Below are 6,000 nucleotides of genomic sequence, written 5' to 3' on the forward strand. Positions count from 1 at the left end.
TGGGTTTCTCTTGTGGACATTATCTCAGGCCTACATTTCTCCCGCAAATAACAGGTAGTTTGCTGAGGAATGTGACATATCCTATACACTTAAGCAAAGCAGGGCTGCAGGTGAATTGCTTTTTAAAAGATAAAGCATGTGAGGGGTCAGCACAGTGGGTCCACCCACATCTGTCTGTACCCTATCAGAACCACTTGGAGTTAAAGAGCTGTTGCACACCCAGCTGGCAACTGGTCATAGAATCAAAGAACCTAAAACAGAATAGAAGAGGAGGCTTTTTTATTTTTATTTTTTGTGGTGCTGGATATTGAGCCCAGGGCCTTGTGCATGCAAGAAAAGCACTCTACCAGCTGAGCTATATCCCCAGCCCAAGGGGGCTTTTCCTTCTGTCCAAGGATTGTATCTACAGCAGAAATTTCGGTTTGTGTTGGAATTTTGTCAGCAGTGGGAATTGTACTTTTTTGCCGTGGATGAAATTAGATTATCTGTGGGCACTCATAACCTGCAGAAATAGAATTGTATGTATTATTCAAAGGTCCTACCTCAGATTATGAGGCTGTGATGCCAGCCTTCTCTGCCTTCATAAAATATACATACACATACATACATGCACACATATATGTGCATTAATAGGTGCATACATAATTCATTTCCCATGTGTGTAATGGTATGTAATTCTGCTAACCAGTGCAAGAAGAATGGGGTAGGGAAAGCATTTTAACTTCTAGGAAATTACAACTATAAACCTGTTTAAGAGGAAAGGACGGGAAAGAAAGAATGCTTTATCTACTCATTCAGGTGTTCATTCACTCTCCAAGTCTCTGTTGAGAAGGCACTAGGCCAAGTCAGCCCTGAAGACCTAAGTCCTGTTTTCCCAGAGCTTTGTGTTGGCAGGACACAACTACAATTTCCAGAACATTCTTTCCAAAAGGGGCAAATTTTCAAGATATGTGCCATAATGTCTCAATTAAAAACCCAGCGATAAGGTTTTGGAGCACACCCAAGGCCCTGGATTCAATCTCTAGCATTGCAAAAAAAGAGAGAAAGAAAAAGCCAGTGTGAAACCGATAACACGGCTCCTATTGAGTCACACGGCAGCCAAACTCTATCTCTAATCAAAAATGCATGGCTAAAAATAACTGTAGTGCCACAGGGAGCTTCCTGTCCAGAAAGCCAGACCTGGCAGCACAGGACGCAGAGCCAGAACCGCAGACACTAAGTGTCAACCATAGTTGCAGGGGTGTTTGGTCTGACTCCATGAGGTTTATATTGATCTTTGTAAAGAGCTGTAAATGTTAGTGGAAAAAGCAATTCCCTGCATCTTGACATTTGTCTTTCAAGCTCTTCAAACTCAAAAACCTTTGACATACTCAAGGTAGAGTTCATTGAATTTGAGAAAAATGCAGCAGATTTTATGAATTCATTAAAATGACTCTTTAACCTACTTAGTATTAAGGTATTATATGATTGCTCCAAACCAGAAGCAGGAACGGTTTATAAAAAAATAAGTTAAGACTGGGTTTTGACCCACTGCTGCTCTTGGTGGGGGGCGGGGGGCGCATGGGGATAATTGGATTTTCCTCCTGGCCCTAGTTTAGAAGACACTAAGGTCTTGTTCTATCTGCCTGTTTCCATATTTCTACTTACTATAAAATCATGGTGGGGAATGAGTCCAGGGGTCAAGTCCCACACTGCCTCCCCACCCTGTGCAGAGGGAAGGCATTGCTGCTGTCCAGCTCCATCACTGGTGAGCCAGTACAAACTAACACCAGGGTGCCAGCTGCTAAAAGCCTTTGCCAGCACACGTCCAGAATGCTGGGCACAGAGGCAGGCATGTGAGGCCTGCCAGCTCCGCAGTCCATCTGAGGAGCGCCCAAGGGCCTGCTGTGTTCACACGTGCTTCCATGGAGCTCTCCAAGCACAGACCACCTTGCTGTGCTCCAGGTGGCCTGCCTCCGGACCCATTAGCACGTGGGCTGGTAGCCTCTGAAGAGCAGAGAGCCAAGGACATGCATTCCGTCCATCAGGGGATCTTCTTTCCTAATGGTGACTTGCTAACCAATCTCAAGCTCTCTTTGGAGGAACTTCAACCCTAGGACATAAAAAATGACCCCTTGGTATCTGGATAGAAGGTGGAAGCTGTCATGGAGAGCAGGGATCAAGGTCCAGAGTGGGACCAGCTCTTCCGTAGCAGACAGTCTCCAGGAAGGAGGCTGGCCAGCCAATGGCAGTGAAAGGTAAGCCAATTCTCTGTGGGAGTCATACTTTTTGTCTTTTTCAAAAAAGACAAAAATTCTTGAGTCTTCTTGGCTGGGTCCAGATAAGGACCATAAGGTTAGAGGCAATGCCCATATGGGGGCTCCTCAGAGAACAGGTGCTCACTGAACCCCAGCAGGCAATTACGAAGGAGGAATGGGGGAACCCAAAGTCCCAGGACATGGGGGAAGAGCTTACAGAGGAAGCAAGGAGAGAGCCTCTAGAGAAGCTGGGGGAGCCCAGCACAAAAGTGGGGCAGAGTTTAAGAAAATAGGAGTCCCGCAAAATGCACTAGAGGTGCTGGAGAGGGACTTAGACCTGAAAAATCCAGAATCTTTACAAGACCCAAGAGAAGGCTCGGTGCACTGGAGGGCAGATGAAGCCAGGCCAGAGCTGAAGATTTGGGACAGGCAGGTGGAGGCTCTGTTAGGAGAACCTGACCTGAGTGGAATCAGGCAAGTAGGGTAGAAAGCCCAGGAGGACCACACAAAGGTGGAGGGCTTCTTTTAAAAAGCAAGGACATGAATACATGCTCGAAAGACTGGGTGGGCTGGCTGGAGGAAGTGCAAGGAAAGCCGGAGCGTCCAGGATATTTACCCTGCCGGGGGTTGGCATTCACTAGAGTAATCTGCACCCTCCTGGGAATGCACAACACCCCAACGATACAGTCTTCAAGTCTCACTTGGAATTTGGCCAAATAGGAAGTCAACTGAACTTTTGGGTGTTTAGAGGACATTCTCTGATCACTTGATCATAGATTGACAGGGACAACTTCTACTCATCGTTTGATATTTAAGGCTCAATATGCGAATTATGTACTCAGCCAAGAAAGTAAAACTATAACAGAGGTATCTGAGTCAGCCCAGGCTGCTATAACCAAACAACACACATTGGGCGCTTAAACGACAGATACTTATTGCTCACAGTTCTGGAGGCAGGAAGTCCAAGATCAAGTGCTGTGCCAGCAGAGCTGGTATCTAGTGACCGCTGGCCTGTTTCCTGGTGACAGAGGGCCATCTTCCTGCTGTGTCCCCTCATGATGGGGCGGGGGAGTTGGTAAAGAGAGGAGAGGGAGTCTTTTTAGAGTTAGGGTTAGGGTTAGACACAATCCCATCCATCCTGGGGGCTCCACCCTCACGACATCACCTAAGCCTAATGATCCCCCCACCCCCCCAGACCCCACGTCTAAAAATCTTCAGATTGGGGCTTAGGGGTTCAAGGTGAATTTGGTGAAGGGGACACAGACATTGAGTCCCAAACTCTCGCCGGCACTCTACACACACTTCCCAGGAACACACTCCCTCCACCGGGCTCCACGCGCCAATTCTCCCGGAACCCCGGGAGAACTCAATGGGAACTCCAAAGTAGTGGGCACCCGAGGCAGCAGGATCCGCCCTAATCCCAGAGCCGCCCTAATCCTGGAGCAGGGTCACCTTTCAACCATTCCCTCTAGCAAAATGCCAGGCATCATTCTGACTAAACTGTGGCTCTCAACAGAGTCCATAGCATGAGGCCACAGAATTTACTAAGGAAGTTGGTTCTCAAGATACAGCAAGGATTCAGTGGCTAGGTGGTTACTTTTATCAGCTTGTTAAAAAATAACAATCGGAAACACACACACACATACACTCTTTCAGGGACAACCTTCCAAGAAGATTCTGTACTTTTAAAATGAATAAAATAACATAATATTTTCCCCTGAAAATCTAACCAGTAAGAAGCAGAGAATTAAGATAGCCCATCATGCATTTTCAAAGAGAAGTGTTCCTCCACATTCATGATGAAATTGGAGTGTCCTTTCTTCCCTTTCTTTGTGCTGCCTCCTTATAGGGGTTCATTCACAGTGTGTGTGGTGACGGTCCCTGGTGTTCACACAGGGGAAAACTTGTCTGAATTATAATACCTACAGGCCTGGTGGTTAATTATGCCCTTCATGCTTTGGTGGCCTGCACACTACAATTGTTACACAGGACATAAGAGTCGCAGCTTTCCAAGTTAACCAGTTCACGAATCACAACTCAGATGAGCCATCCACCCAAGACACACCAAAGCAACAAACAAAAATACATGTAGGCTTCAAATGCATGGGCACAGATATAAGACTCAGAGGAGGAGACTCTATTTTCCTGATCCTCTGAATGACATGACACCTTATATTACAATATATCATGGCTTAATAACCATGTTGGAGGCTCTAGGACAGATATTTCAAATATCTAAGTTCCTAAATTTCAAAAAATTCTGCATTCAATATATTCAAGGTGAGACATGTTTATTGTTGGAATTTTAATAAGTTTGGCCACAAGGGTGGTATTTTGATTAGGAGAGATATTTGAAATATGAAGTAAATTAAGTTAGTTGATGATTCAATAGTGTGTGATATTAAGTGTAAAATCCCATTTGTGCATGAAACATAGAATAAACAAAATCTACCGAAAAGCACTTATTTCCTACTCCTAGAGGGTTGCCAGGCTCTGCTGGTGGGGTGGACAGTGTGCTTCAGGTAGAGAGGGCCTGTGCTGCATGCGGAGGCCAGAGGCGCCCTGCATGTGGGAGTTCTTTTCTTACATGGGGCCACGGGCCACCCTTGAGGACCCTGCAGGTCCAGACGGGCAAGGATGGAGCCCAAACCTGAGCAACAACTGCTGTGAGGAGAGGGACCAGGAGGTCCCTGCAGGCCTCTTTTCACAGGAAGCTCAGGCTCAGTGCGGTCATGCAGGCGCTGTATTAATTTTCCAGTGCCGCGTGACAGCTGTGGTTTGGGTGTGAGGTGTCCCCCAAATGCAAAAAGGTTTAGAGGAGAGAAAATTGGGTTGTGAGGGTCTAAACAGAATCCGTGAATTAACCCCCTGATGGCATTAACTGAGTGAGAACTGAAGGCGGGTAGGGTGTGACTGGAGGTGGGCATTGGGGGTGTGACTTTGTGTATCTGGCAATGGAGTCTCTGAAATTCCTGGTCATTGTGTGGGCTGCTTCCCTCGCCACACTCTTCCCCCAATGATGCCCTGCCTCACCTCCAGACCTGAGGAATGGAGCCAGCAGCCTATGGACTGAGACTTCTAAAACTGTGAGCCCCCAAATAAACTCTTTCTCCTTTACAGTTGTTCTGCTTGGGTCTTTTAGTCACAGCTGTGAAAAAGCTGACTAAAACACATGCTTAGCAGCTTAAAATAACACCTGCTTCTTGTCTCCCAGTCTCTGCGGGTCGGGCACCTGTGCTCAGGGGGTGCCAGGCTGTGTTCTCAGCTGGGGCTTGGCTGGGGAAGACTGCTTCCAAGCTCCTTCAGTAGTTGACAGAATTCACAGGACAGGATCTCGGACCCTTGGGAGCCCTTACATTCCCTGCCATGTGACCTCTCCATCATGGCATGAAACATCCTGGCAGCAGCAAGTCTCTGGCTGCTCTCATCTCAACCTGCACCCTATTTCCAAGAGCTCACCCGATTAGGTGAGGCTCACTCATGCTCAAGGAGAAACAGGAAGCTTAGGATTCTGCCACACAGCAGAGGTGACAGGAGACGAGGTAAATCACGTTTGGTTCTGAATGTACGTACACACGCCTTGTTTTATTGTGCCTCACTCACTGTATTGTGCTTTGCAGATACAGAGCTTTTTGTTTTGTTTGCAGATTGAAGGTTCATGGCATCCCTGTAGCCATCAAGTCTATGGGCACCATCTTTCCAACAACTCAGATGATCATTACTTTCCGCCGCCGCCGCCGCGGCCGCGCTCTCCTCCTCCTCC

The sequence above is a fragment of the Marmota marmota genome, unplaced genomic scaffold, assembly GCF_001458135.2.
Source record: "Marmota marmota marmota unplaced genomic scaffold, marMar, whole genome shotgun sequence".
NCBI classification, from domain to species: domain Eukaryota; kingdom Metazoa; phylum Chordata; class Mammalia; order Rodentia; family Sciuridae; genus Marmota; species Marmota marmota.